The following is a 15,776-nucleotide window of genomic DNA, read 5'->3' as shown; positions in this document are numbered from 1 at the left end:
TGGAATTTGGCGAACCTTTTAGAAGTCTGCTTTGCAAACACCCACTAGGAAGAGAACATGCGAACCCCTCTTTAACAAAAATTCAATTGAACATATAATTGGCAGATTGTCTCGTGTATAGTCCACCCGCGAACCCCTTTTTCTCATGCAAACCCTATATTGGCAAACTCTATCCCTCGCATATTTTATTTTTACTTTGCAACTTATTTAATTTTTCTATATTACACCTCTTTATCATTTTGCAAAACCCTTACTCTTGCGACCCCTAACATGTTTTGCTCATTCAATCATTCATCAATTAGATAGTTTACATGCATCAATAATTTCATGCAACCAATCAAAACTTATCTCTTCATGCATACCAAGCATCAGATTGTTTCAAACATACTTAAACAATTTGGGACTTACCTCAATGTCTGGTAAGCTCTTCCAACTGCATTTACATGTTAGTCAAACAATCAAACAACAAGCTATCACGCCTTCAGAATGTAAGCATTCAAACATTCATCCAACAGTTTATAAAAGTTCCAAAATCCAAAAATTTAACAGTCCGTATTGTCCATTTACAATCTATCAGATTCATTTAAAATCTAATTCTAATTCTAATTCTAATCTAATCCCTTGGAATAGTCCCACATTGCCTTCACTATTTGGGGTTGAAAAACACGACACATACTCAGGAAATTTGCCTTGCAATGGATCACTGGAAAGCCCCACTTCTCATCTATCTAGCAAGCTACTTTTCTGTACAGTGAAATAAGGAGTGTGAGCATATTGAATCTTAGTAAGTGCATAAAAAATGCTATAAGTGAACACATAAATCAAGTTAAATGTGAGCATACTATAATCGTTCGCATATTTTTGCATAAATAATAGCTCACACGAATATCAGTTCACATGAATAAAGTAGTTCGCATGAATAACATACTTATAGGACATCGTATTGATATATTGACAATTTGTGACTATGGAACATATTCATAAATCATATGCATTGGATAAATCAAATGGCTGAAAGAGTCCTGTGTTATCTCCAATATGTGTAGCACGAATTTTAACACTCTTCAAACACACCACACTATCTTTGGTGAATGGAGTTAAGCTCTACATTCCTTTATCTTTCCGACACTATCTTCGGGCCAAAATGCCCTATCACAACAATAAATGTGACTACTCACAATCCTATGACATGCCAAAGATATCCAACGGTTTCAAGGGTTCATAATGCCAACATATCAATTTTAACACATTCATAGTTCACAATTAATATAGCTTACAATTCAACAAAGTTTACACATAGTATAGCTCACAATTCAGTAGAGCTCGCATAGTAGCACAGTTCGAAATACACATAGCTTGCACATCATAGTTCACATTCAGCATAGCTCGCATGGAACATAGTTTGAAATTATTTAACAGTTACATAATTTTAGCATAGCTCGCATAATAATCATAGTTCACATATATAGAACATTGATCACACAATAACATAGCTCACCGTTAAGAAAGCTCGCATATCATGGTTCGCACATAGCATAAAATTTTACAATACACAACTTGCATAAATAAAACACAGTTCACATAATTATAGCAGGGCTCGCATAGTATAGCTCGCTTGTTATCATAGTTTGTATAGATAGAAACACATACTCTAGAAACTTAGGTCAAGTGGATAGGCTACCTAAGCTTGCCATTAACACTTGAATTGTGTGCAACAGAAGTACGTATTGCACTCACCTATCATGAATTTTATGCTTTGCCGAGCCTCGATAAGTTTCTGCCTGGCTTTATCCTTGCTCAAGGAAGCTCCTTTACGATCTGATGCTTTCCATAAAAACACACACAAATAAAATAGATTACTATTGATGTAAAGTAAAATGGCTTTCCTAACTTCCTAGCATCTCGTTATTCGCACTTCATTGGTGAGCTTTCCTCGCACACCTCCAGAACTCTAATTTCTTCACTCTCACTCGATCTAGTCCTTATTTCTTACTTCCTAACATCATACTTAATGTTTAATTAAAAATCTATACTAGTAATTCATTCAATTACATTGATATTTATTTTCCATAAAAATCACGTTCGTTTTTCAATCACGTAGAAGAGAAATCATTTGATCCATTCTAATTCATTAAAGATTTGCTAAATTAAGATTAAAAACCTCTTCATTACATCAAAATGAAATGAAAGTCATTTTTAAATAGTTACTTAGCTCGCAATTACGAGATCTATAATTTTCAAGTAAAAATAAGCTTCAAATCAATAAATCTCATGAATTCTTGATTAGATCTATAAAAACTCAAATTAAAATGCACATTATCTATGTTACTATAAGACATCTGATAATTACCTTTGATTTGAAGAATTCCATGAGATTTGGATCGATTTGAGCAAAAACGTGTTAAGAAATGATAGAAAATTGAAAGAGAAAAGACGATTTGCTTTTAAAATTGGAGAAGAAAAATGTGTTTGGATGCTTAGAAAATCAAAATGGTTGAGAGAATTTTCAAAGAAAATTTGGATCTCATGAAAATTTTCAAATGAGTAGGAAGCATAGAAGGAAAGGACGGTGGGTGTTCTTATATAGCCAACAAATTTTCAAAACTTAGTTTATTTCCCTTAAGGCCCCTTCCTATTCTCTCTCTTTTTCTACTAAATCCCATTTCAATTAAAACTCCTTGTTTTCACATTTGATCTCTATTTTAGAATCCGTTTCAATTTAATCCCTACTAAGATATATATTAACCCGATTTATTTTTATTTTTATTTTTTAATTACTACGACTCTAATTTCGGTATCTAACTCGAGCCCAAGACTTAATTACCTGATTTTACTAACCCAGTTTTGGGGTGTGACAGTGGAGGAAAAAATTCTCAAAGATTTTAACTCATACACTTTAATTTTGTTTGCGTAAAATGTTCAATTATATCATGCATTAAGAAAAATATACAATAGTTTTCAGCTTGATTTTCGGCATTGCTTATTTAAGATAAAGGCTTATGCACACTTTCAAGTGTATTGTTTTTCCCACTTTGGTGCTTAAAGTTTTTTTTAGCTCATTTTAGTCCCTAACATTACCCAATGTTCCTAGTTTAGTCCTCTAAACTTTAAAAACTAATGGCTAGGATATCTAGCTAATCATATGTTACCACATGTAATATGATGATGTCACAATGACATCATCATTCGAAAAAACTAAAAATCATTAGAAAAAAAATTAAAAAATTAAAAAACTATAAAATATAAAATTAGTAATTAAAAAAAAAGAAATATTAATATTTTAAAATTTTATAAATCACATTTACTAGTCTTTAAACATGATATCATTGTATCTTGGAAGGTTACCACTAACTGCTGCCATACGTGCGAACGGTTTGATAGGAAATACTGCAACAAAATGATATAAAATTAAGCAGCAGTATTCGCAAGCATACGGGTAAAATTGTAATATAGAAGAGTGTTACAATGAAACACTCCGAGGAGTATTCCCAGGATCGTACCTAAGGGAGGTTAAAGTAAACCAAAATTAATTCTGTAGACTAATAAGTCGAAATAGTACTGATTTAAAATTATATTAGAAAAATCAAATTAACATCAATTAATCTAATTAACCTAAAAATTATTTAAACAAAAAAGCAACCAATTTAACAATCGAAAATAATCCAATAAAACATGTAGGAGCTTAACTCACTCCAGTGATCCTAATTAACTTCAAAACATGGGTTTTATCGAGTTAGCTATTAGTTAACTAATTATTACCTCTCGGCCTCTGACTAATTAACTAATTGACCAATACATGCTTCCCTCTCGGTCTCACTTTCTTGACTGAGATAAATTATGAGGTACTTGGTCAACTTATCTCTTGATCTCGTTTATCCTAAATTACTTCCTAGGGGCATCACGTCCTAGGGTTTAATCGTCCATAATTTAAACCAACTCAGATTTCAACCATTGTTCATTCATTAATTATTCATACATTCGTTCGTTAAACTCCCTAAGGAAATTAGTTACTCATGAATCTAAATACAATAATTTATAAACTAAATTTTTTCATGCAAAACAAAAATTAAATAAAAGTAAGAAGTATAGAAATAAATCCATTTTCCATATCGATTTGTAACACCCCAACCCCGACCTGGACATTATGGCCAAATCTGGAGTGATTACGATAAAAGGTTGAAATCTAGTTGTTGTACTTATTTAATTAAAAACCGTTGTTGGTTTACATCTTTCAAATAAATCAAATATTTTGGAGCGAAGTTTCTTAAAATGTTGTGTTTTGGAAAACCGAGTTTGTTTTCATAAAGCCGCTTTATCAATCGTTATGCTAGAAATCCCAAAGTAATATGCAAACCAAAAATAAATCGCAAAAGTCTAGAGTGTCCAAAATATTCAAAACTCTCAAAATAGAAATTTAAATAAGTCAAATTTTAAAGTAAATGTGGTTTACGGATAACCGAGCTCCCGTTGCACCGACCCGCCTAAGTTTGAGGGCTACCTGAAATTATCAGACAAACAAAAAGTGAGTTTTTATAACTCAGTGTGTTACACATAAGGAAACATAATTTTAGATTTATTTACATGGCAGAATAGATATAGACATACATCTTTTACAGAGTCAGAATCATATCAGAGTAGTAGAGATGCAGATATATATAATCCTATCTCCATCCTCTACACACTAACTTCAACCATCCTAACACACCACGTTGGGTATAAAACACCCACCCAGCCCTACACACCGCTTAGTGTCCATACAACATTTTTCAGAATAATCACAGTAGTGTTGCTAGTATAATGGCGAGATATCGCCTCACACTGAACACTTCCTCCACACAATACATGTCCCACCCTATAATCAGATATAAATAGATGCCAAAATTTACATATCATATATGCTCGTATAACAGATTCAGAACTTACTTTATACAAAACAGATCATACATATTAAATGTTATTTACATCAATTTTCATACTAACAGATTGACAAAATCCATGCTTAATAGCTTGTATAATCATATACCGACCCCACAGAAGGACCAAGATTGATCGAGACGAAGTGTATGGCCTAGGGAAAAATTCAGAATTTTGGGCCCACATGTCTGTGTGGCCCACATGGCTCAAATTGTCTTGCCTGTATCCACACAGCCTGGCACACGACCCACACACTCATGTGTTCCACATGGCCCAAAATGGCCCAGACCATGTGCCACATACAGCCTACCACACGGCCTGGCACATGACCATGTGGAGTGGACAGGCCTTAATTTCGGCTTTCGTCATTCGCTATTTTTTGAGTTTCTCGTTACACACCTGGTTCGATTTTGATATGAATGCAACCATGAGATCCCCAATACCTAAAATTAATATTCCAACAACTAGTTTCAGTAAAGAGTTACGAAACTCAAATAAGAATTGTTCATGAACATACCACTCGACTTACAGTTCTCACCTAATCGAACATTAAAAAAATAACACAGTTGATAAACCTTTCCATTCTAAAGAATAACTAAAAAAACCCGCAAATTACTAAAATTTAAAAAAAAAACCTGACGAAAAGTGACGACTACTCCCAACGCCCAACACAAAATGAACAGCAAATAATCGAAGCAACAAAGTCGTAAATGGATGGAAAAATTATAACCAGAAATGGACAAAACGGTGGCCAGGATACAAAATAGAGAAAAAAAAATGAATAGAAATAACAGGAAAAATGAAAGAACAAAGAAAATCAAATCACCAAGTAGGGAAAATTTGATGGTGGCCTGCTTTGGGGAAAAACAAAGAAAAAAAGCATGTGAAAATGACTTGCTAATTTTTTTTTTAAAAAAAATAACCACCCACAACTCTTTCACTTGAAAAAGGGATCCAACCTCATCCCAGAACTAATCAGATAATTATTGAAGAGTTCAAATTAAGTTTAAACTCCTCCACAACTTGAATAAAAAATAAAACAAAATATCCCCTTACACATAAAGAGACTTGAACCCCAAACCTTAAACAAATATGCCAAGCACTTGACCACCCAAACTGAACACATTACATGACAAAACCTAACACATTTAAGACTTAAAATTCTAGGGCGTTACACGATTAAAGCTCAGAAGCAAAATTTCCTTTAATAGTCATGAAGATCACATCAATCGCGATTGAAATCAACACCAAATTAATGAAAAACTAATATATTAAAATCTTGGATCAAAATAGAATCCAAGTTAAAATAGTAACAAAAGTATAAAAAAGGCTAAACTGAAAAGAAAATACTAAATTAAAAACCCTAAAATACTAAAACGGTTCACTTGGCCAAGCCTCATCAAATGAGACTTAACATGCCTATTTATAGAGTTTATGCTCACGCTTAATAAGGGTTGCTAAACAACCCAAAATTTTGATTAAGATACATTGTGAGGACTAAAACACCCTTAATTATAATTTCTTGTTTCTCACTCAGTGTCGCAACAACACAGGCACAGTCTTGCAACACTACTTTCATTTTCCGAGTATTTTAGCTTCGAAGTTCGATTTTCTGACACCACTTCTTAGTGTCGCAATACCATAGGACCAGTGTTGCAACACTGCCTTCATTTTTTGAGTATTTTAGCTTCAAATTTTTGTGTTGGAACACCACTTTTTGGTGTCGTAACACTGTAGTCGTCCCTCATCTTCTAATCTTGAAAATAGTGTCCTACACAATAGATAGAGTCGTTAGATCATCCCTAGACTCATAATGGCCCATTAGGTCATAATATAACTCAAAATTGCATAAAAACAATTATTTTGCATAAATTAAACACAAAGAAATAAAAACTAAAAAAATGAAATAAAAACATATAAAAATACTATAAAACAAGCTCGTTAAGTTCCGAAAGACCTTAATTTGCTAGAATGAATTGTGCCAGATCAACCACCTATGACAATTGTTTTATAATTCAACCAATTGAAATTTATACTTAGTAGACATTTTGAGGTGATAAATTTGGAAAAATTCCCCCCAAATTATTTAACTAATAAAAAATGATATTATTTTAATTCAAAAAAAAATAATTTAAATAGTATTTTTAATTATTCCAAATATTTTTAACTCTCTCGACAAATTATTGTCTCTATACCAATATCTTAATTGGAAAATAAAATTTTCTAAAAGTGAAGTGGATATCTAAATATTAACATACACATTCGTTAAAACTAAATGACAATAATGGCAATATAGAACGATCGCAAAGCAATAAGAAGGAAAAATAAAACACAAATTTTATGTGGAAACCCTTTTGGAAAAAAACCACACACAGAGGAGAAGAAAATTCATTAATGTTGAAAGTCGAATGATACAAGAAAAGTTGCAACTAAATCTATTTAAAGGTTGAAAAACCTTATTCTAATAAATGTCAAATAGACGAAGTGTAGTTCTATTCGGCCCTCGGCCTTAAGCCCTCCACAAGTCCCCTAGTTAAACCATTGTATTATTTCTTTAATAAGAATTTGGGTCACACAACTCTAACAATCTTCACCTTGACATGAATTCTCAACGAACAAGTTCTCCACCTCTTCCATTGTTTTTCTTAAAATAAACACAACTATCAAAGCTACTTTTGTTGAAATCATGAGTAGTCAGATAAATCAAACTTTTTGCTTGGTGACTATTTTAGGCCATAAGGGGACTTTTTCAGTAAGCAAACATAGTCCTCCTTTTTTGAGATTATAAAACCTTATAGTTGTAGTTGTTGCATATAAATATCTTTCTCAAGTTCTCCATGCAAAAAACGTTGTTTTTACATCTAATTGCTCAAGCTCCAAATCATACATGGCCTTAATACCAAGTAAGGCTTGGATTGAACTATGCTTCACAACTGGAGAAAACAAATCTGTGAAGTCTACACTTGGAATCTGCCTGTAACCTTTTGCAACCAACCTTGCTTTGTATCTGGGTTCTTCAACTCTTAGATTCCCTTCTTTATTTTTGAACACCCATTTACAATAAACAACCTTTTTACCCTTAGGAAGCTTCACTAGGTCCCATGTTCTATTCCTATGGAGAGATTCCATCTCTTGTTGCATGGCAAACATCCACTTTCCTGAATTTTCACATCTAACTGCCTCGGAATAAGTAGATGGATCTTGATCTAGATCTATATATTCAGCCACGTTTAAAACATAAGTAACTAGATTAGCCTCAACATACCTCTTTGGAGGTTTAATTTCTCTTATAGGTCTGTTCTTGGAAAGAGAATATTATCGTGAGGAAACAACTCTACTCTAAGTTTTTGTACTAACTCTACTCTAAGTTTTTGTACTAACTTGAGGAATAGACTCTATTGTAGACATTGGATCAATCTAAAGCACCACGTGCTTCACTTGTGTGTTTGAAATTTGATGGTATTTACTGGAAGATTCTTTAAAAGATAAGTTAGGTAGTATAGTAGTTTCATCAAAAATAACATCTTTTCTAATCACAATTTTTCTATTTTCAGGACACCGTAACTGATACCCTTTAACACCAACCTTAGAACCAAGAAAAAACACATGTAATGGATCTAGGTTCCAATTTCCCATTATCAACATGAGCATACGTAGGACGTTTGAAAATCTTCAAATCAGAATAAACAATAGGATTACCAGACCATACCTCTTGTGAAGTCTTTTTCTCAATGGCAACGGACGAAGACCAATTAATCAAGAAACATGCACTAGAGGTCGCTTCAGCCTAAAATGACTTCGGTAAACAAGCATTCAACAACATACATGGAACCTTTTCCATGATTTTTCTATTCATCCGTTCCATATTGTCGTTTTTTTGTGGAGTATGGCGAACTCTCAAGTGTCTCATGATCCCTTCTAATTAGCAGAATTCATTAAACTCATTAGAACAAAATTCTAAGCCATTATTTGTGCTGAGGTGTTTTATATGTTTTCATGTCTACTTTTCGATCATAGTTTTCCAAGCCTTAAATGTGGAAAAACACATCACTTTTTTGCTTTAAGAGGAATGCCCAAACTTTTATGGAAAAATCACCAATGATCGTTAGCATATAATTAGCATCACCACTCGAAGGCACTCTAGATGGTCCTTAAAGATCAGCTTGAATATAATCTAGTGTTCCTTTTGTGTTATGGATTCCTTTAGTGGATTGAACTCTCTTTTACTCCCAAAAAATACAGTGCTCACAGAGCTTCAATTTGAGAATGTCTTATCTATCAAGAAGTCCCCTTTTACTCAATTTTGCCATGTCATTGTCACTCATATGCCCTAGAAGTATATGCCAAAGTCTAGTAACATCATCATCTGATAATAAAGAGGAAGCGTTAGTTGCGTTACCAGTAATAGTTTGAAGCTTGCAAAACATATAACTTGGCAGTCTTTCTTTGCCCTTTCATCACAACGAGGGAACCCTTGCTAATCTTCAAAACCCCACTTTCAGTTGTGTACTTGTCCCCTATTGAATCAAAATTATTCAATAAAATGAAATTCCTTTTCAATTATGGTACATGTCATACACTACTTAGTGTTCTGGTGACTTCATCGAACATATTAATTTTGATTGTGCCAATACCTGCGATTTTACATAAGGCATTATTTCCCATCAAAACAACACCTTTAGACACTATTTAATACGTTGTAAACCAATCCCGATTGAGACTCATATGGAAGGTGCAACCAAAATTGAGTATCCACTCCTTACTCACTTTAGAGTTTTCGGCAGGTGCAACTGGAGTTCACTATTGCTATAGTCTTCTACAACATCAGCTTCACCAAATTGTACTTGTTGTTTTCCCTTTTGATCATTTCCCTTTTGATATTGTTCTTCAACTTATAGTAGTCAGACTTAATGTGCCCTTTCTTATTGGAAAAGTTTCAAGTTTTACCTTTGTTTGAAGATCTTGATCTAACATTAGATTTACTATGAGGATTTCGTTCCTGTGTTTTCCCATGATTATCATCAATATTTCATTCTTGTCTCCTTCGAACAATGGGACCCTCTCCCTGAGAGTCGGATCTAGCCACAAGATGTTTCACCTTGTTATACAAAATCGTATCTCTAAAGGTTGAATTGGAGCAACAAACATAGTAGAATTAACCCTGAATCTTCTTTATCGTACTGAACCTCCATGGCGTCTAGGTCCAAGAGAATTTCTATAACCACAATTAAGTGTTTGTGCATAGACGCACCTTCCTCTAAGCGATGAGCATAAAGACATTGCTTCATATGCAACTTGATAGTTAAGGTTTTTGACATGCATAGCCGCTACAGCTTTGCCCATAATGTAGCGGTGATCTTCTCCTTCAACATAAAAATATCATTCGACAAATGCAGATATAATTGTGTTAAAGCCTTTTGATCTTTACGCTTTTTCTCTTCCTCTGTCAATGTCGAAGCCATCTTATCTAACCTTAGTAGGGCATCCTCCAAATTATTCTGCACAAGAACTACCGGCATCTTTACCTATCACAACGCGAATCTAGTGTTGCGATCCAACAACATCGTACTTCATTGTTTCCATTACCGTGATTGAGACAAGCAACTAGAAAAGTTTTGATACCAGTGTGTTAAAACTGAATATTAATAATGGCAATATAGAACGATCACAATGCAATAAGAAATAAAAATAAAACATAGAGAGTTTACGTGAAAATCCCTTCTGGAAAAAATCACAGGTAGAGGAAAAGAATTTTCACTAATGTTGAAAATTGAATGATACAAGAGGAGTTGAGACTACATCTATTTAAATGTTGAAAAAACTTATTCTAACCGATGTCGAATAGATGAAGTGTAGTTCTATTCAGCTATTGGCCTTAAGCCCTTTGCAGATCCCTTAGTTTTACCACTGTATTATTTCTTTCACAAGAATTTAGGTCATACAACTTTAACCATATCTATTGCCTTAAAATATTTAAATCCAAGTATTTTTTGAATCCTTAATATTTATGAAAATAATATAAATAAAATTCCTGGAAATATTGGAATATGTCATCGTTCTCCCTAAGTTCACTGCTATTGATGGGTGTTTGACCGTTCTACGGAACTTTGGTACAAAATAAAGAGTGCATGTGCGAAACAAAAATTTTTAATTTTTACAAAATAAAGAGAGTATGTGTAAAACAAATATTTTTAATTTTTTCTCGAATGATGAGGTCACAATGACATTATCATATGACACACAATAACTTATAATTGGTTGAATATCCCACCCGATTTTTAACACTCAAAAGATTAAACCAAGAATGTCTGATATCAGTAAGGACTGAATTTAGAACATCTAATAACATTAGGGACTAAAGTGAGGCAAAAAAAACTTTAAAAACAAAAGTAGGAAAAATGATATATTTCAAGAACTAAAATGTGCATTAAGCTTAAGATAAAGGCAATGTAATCACATGTATTTTCTTTTTTTATTTCTTTCCCCTTTTGATATATCAAAAAGGAAAAAAAAAACATAATAAAGGCACAAGTATACCAACTAGTTTATATCAAAAGTAATAAAATCTTAATGGAGGAGAAAAGATCACAAACAGGTAATATATGAACAATCTATATAGGTAATTCAAAATGTATTGCAACCAACATACATGAGCCATTATGGAATCCATACTCCATGCAGAAATCAACATTCATTCAATAGTCATTCATGTTTCACAATCTAAATAGGTATCCATGTATCCAAATTAATAATTCATGCAATAGGTGTGAGCAATAGCTACAAAATAATGAAAATAAAAATATCATAAATAATCAAAAGTGTAATTCATAAAAATGTAAAGAAATAAGCTTAAAAGTAAAAAAAAATAACAAATTGACCATAATTCACCAATATCAACATCCAAATTGTAACTTTAACAAGATGCTACTCCTAAAACCTAAGTTAATATAATAAACAATTATATGCATTAGACATTAAAAAAAATAACATCAACAAAAATATGGTGAATTTTGAAAGATTCTTCGTCAAAAAAATGGGGTTGAATTTTGAAAGAGTATTTATTTGAATATTTTTATAGAAAATAAATAGGTGGATGAAACTAAGATGGATTGATGGACTAGAACTAAGTAAAATTATTGTGAACTGGGTTTGGAATGATTTCTAGGACAAATGGGAATGCTTGGTTTGAAATGGGTGAATGAAAAATGAAAATCAAATTAAAGGTGACTAAAGAGCAGCAATGGCCTGGGAAATCCATCCTTCAAGAGAAAATGGCCAAAATTGGGTAGGATGATTTGTCCTTGTTGAATAAGGGATGGGCCCCTATTGGAAAATGCAGAAAAATGGTTCAAATATATGAAAAATCTATCTTAAAAAGTTATAATAAAATGTCTAACAAGTGTAAAATGATTTTTTTGAGATTAAACAATAAAAAATTCAATAAAAAATCATGATCAAATCTCAAATTCAATTAATGGTTAGCGTGATTAAACTATAGACATATGTGGTATAAAGTGCTAAGTGTCAAAATATGCTAAATGGTGTATATACACCTAGAAAAATTCATTTAAAGACAATTTCTTATATTTTAAACAAGTTATCACTCAGAAACAATGTTTAGCACCAAAGATTAACAAGTTAAAGTCTTTGAAAATTAGATTAAGCTCCTGATAAGTCGTAATTTATACATATTGTTATCCCATGCTTAGCATATTTTTGGATGAATTATCATTAGATCTGTGGAATTCGATGCTCCTAAACTTTTAAATGTTTTATACCTAAGTGAGCACATGAGAGTAAAAAGAGCAAGAAACGGGCCAAAAATAGAGAAAATGGGTCAACGTGAGAAATCAGCACGGCCTGGACTTCCTCACATGGGTAGTTCACACACCCGTGTCTATTTAACAGATTGCAACACAGCCTAAGCCACCTCACACGGGCATGTCCCTGTCGAGCCCAAGTCTAGTCTTATTCAGGAAAGGCCACTCTTGAGGGTTTTGAAGCATTCTAAAGCCTATATAAACACCCTGGAGGTACCTAGAGGAGACACACGTAGTAGGAGGCAAGGAATTACTTGAAGAAAGCTGATTGATCCATCTCAGAAGTCAGATTCTCCTTCAAGACTGCAGATCCCCCTTTAATTTCCTTCAAGGTTTTTTTTTTAGTTTTCTTTATGTTTTATTATTATTCTTCTGAGATGTTTTCTTTTACACATATGAACGAAATCCCCTAAATACCTAAGGGGAATGAAACCTAAGATGGATCTTATTATTATTTTCTGAATTATATGATAAATACTTGATTTGTTCTTAATTATGTGTTCTTAATTCTTGTTTTAATATTCCAAGATATTGATTCAAGTATTGATGTGTTTATTCAGAGGAGCAAAAGTCCCTGTCTAAGAGTAGATCTAGCGTAATCAAGCGGAGTTGATTGCACCCCTCGACCTAGGGCGACATAAATCTGTCGAATTAGGGTCAAACCTAATAAGGGAATCCATAGATCGAGTTAATGCAACACTAGGGGTTTTAATTAGAAAGAGATTTCAATTAATCAACCTAGGGTTAGACGTTGTTTGTCTCGAGAGAGATAATAATATAACTTAGGGATTCCTACAGATCGAGTCAAGTAAATAAATCGTCTGGTTTAGAGTCAATTAACAAATGAAGTCTAGGTGGATTTTTTTCGTTAGTTATTGTCTAAATCAATCAGTTTTCCCAAAAGTATTTCCCCAATTTACTTTCCGTGCATTCTTAGTTTAGTTAATTAGTTTAGATAAAAACAAATTCCCTTATTTTTAGGCTAGATAATAAAAGAAAGTTAATACTAGTACTTTTAGTTCCTGTGGGTTCGACATTCTGGTCTTGCTATAAACTATACTACTGTTCGATAGGTGCGCTTGCCTTTATTGTGATAATAGTTAGTTTTCAAGTACGATCAATCATAAATATAAAACTTATCACAAGACATCACATCAAGTTTTTGGTGTCGTTGCCAGGAAACTAAGATATTAGGAACATTTAATTTTTATTACTTTAGCCATTTATTTTATTACAAGTAAATTTTATTTTAATTTTGTTTTTTTTATTTACTTATGGTAGGTTTTTATAGTTTATGACTAGAAGAAACCCGTCAGGACCATTACTTTTTGATAGTGAGATCGAAAGCACAGCTCGCAGAAACCGAAGAGAAATAAGGAGAAGCCTACGATACATAGAGGAAGGGCAAGAGGATGATATTCAACCCACAACCGAGGAGATGGCTGATAATCATAATAATCAGTTGCCTCCTGTGGCTATTGCAGGCCCAGTAAATTAGAATCATGCTCCTCTTACTATGTATGATTATGCTAAACCTAGTTTAACAGGAGCCGAATCGAGTATAGTTAGGCCTGCTATTGCTGCAAATAATTTTGAACTAAAACTTAACAGGATTCAAATGATACAACATTTTGTTCAGTTTGATGGTTTGCAGGACGAGGATCCAAACACTCATTTGGAAAATTTTCTAGAATTCTACGACACCTTTAAGATCAATGGCGTTTCTGACGATGCCATTCGCCTTCGGTTGTTTCCCTTTTCGTTGAGGAATAAGGCTAAACAGTGGTTGAACTCGTTACCACGAGGGTCAATCACTACTTGGGAACAAATGACCGAAAAATTTCTACTTAAATATTTTTTGTCGGCTAAAACAGCTAAGTTGAGGAATGATATCTCTTCTTTTGTGAAGATGGATCTAGAAACACTCGATGATGCATGGGAGAGATACAAGGATCTATTGAGAAGGTGTCCTCACCATGGGTTACCTCTATGGTTACAGGTTCAGACTTTTTACAGCGGTGTGAACCCTTCAACAAGACAACTCATCAGTGCAGCCACGGGTGGAACTTTAAACAACAAAACACCTGAAGAGGCTTATGAATTTATTGAAGAGATATCACTGAACAACTATCAATGGCAAGTCATGAGAACAAAACCAACAAAAGCAGCCGGTGTTTTCAACCTCGACGCGGTTACTATGCTATCTAACCAGGTAGAACTTTTAAATAAAAAGGTTGAAGGTTTATATGGTTCTACTCAAGTACATCCAGTGATGAGGTGCGATTCAAATGGAGGAGGAGTACACACAGAATATCAATCATTTAATCCTAGCACCGAGGAGGAACAAGTTCACTATATGGGTAATAATAATCCTAAACCTCAAAATAACCTATACAGTAACACTTATAATGTAGGTTGGAGGAACCATACCAATTTCTCAAGGGGTGACCAAGGAAATCAAAGGCCACAACATCCCCCAGGTTTTCAACAACCACATTACCAGTAGGAAAAGAAACTAAACCTTGAGGAGATGCAAACGAAGTTTATCTTGGTGTCAGAAACTTGTTTTTAGAATATCGAGACAGCACTTAAGAATCAACAAGCGTCGATTCAGGGAGCACTTAAGAATCAACAGGCGTCGATTTAGGGGCTCGAAACCCAGATAGGCCAACTCGCCAAACTGATTTTTGAACGACCACAAGGTAGCTAGGCCGAGTAATATGAATCAAACCCAAGGGAACAACTCAATGCGATTATCGTTCGAGATAAGGAAGGGTTAGTTGAACTTGAACCAGAACCGAGGCAAGGAATTATGGTAAGTAAAAGTAAATGTGAGACGTACCACAATGAGCAAACACTGGTAAGTAGAGAATACAAACCTCGTGTGCCATACCCCACTGCGACAAGGAAAGATCACACGGATGAACAATTTGGTAAATTCCTTAAACTATTAAAAAAAATACACATTAACTTATCGTTTATTGAAGCTCTTTCGCAGATGCCAAACATAGTTAAAATTTTAAAGAAGCTTTTAGCAAATAA

At 33.5% G+C, this 15,776-nt stretch overlaps 1 long non-coding RNA gene and 1 other non-coding gene across 2 annotated transcripts; both read right to left on the bottom strand.

Moving 5' to 3' along the window:
• Positions 1–466: 466 nt before the first annotated feature.
• Positions 467–2,530, bottom strand: LOC121208362 (uncharacterized). The gene is made up of 3 exons (XR_005903351.1): positions 2,351–2,530; positions 1,738–1,818; positions 467–744 (listed from the first exon to the last, which is right to left on the bottom strand). It is a non-coding gene; the product is annotated as an uncharacterized lncRNA (long non-coding RNA).
• Positions 2,531–14,610: 12,080 nt separating this feature from the next.
• On the bottom strand, positions 14,611–14,717 carry LOC121209006 (small nucleolar RNA R71). Its single transcript, XR_005904124.1, has one exon. It is a non-coding gene; the product is annotated as a small nucleolar RNA R71 (small nucleolar RNA).
• Between the last annotated feature and the right edge of the window lie 1,059 nt (positions 14,718–15,776).

The sequence above is a fragment of the Gossypium hirsutum genome, chromosome A10 (genome assembly GCF_007990345.1).
Source record: "Gossypium hirsutum isolate 1008001.06 chromosome A10, Gossypium_hirsutum_v2.1, whole genome shotgun sequence".
Lineage (NCBI taxonomy): Eukaryota > Viridiplantae > Streptophyta > Magnoliopsida > Malvales > Malvaceae > Gossypium > Gossypium hirsutum.
The sequence above is the reverse complement of the archived record's forward strand: the minus strand, read 5'-3'. Positions and strand labels throughout refer to the sequence as shown.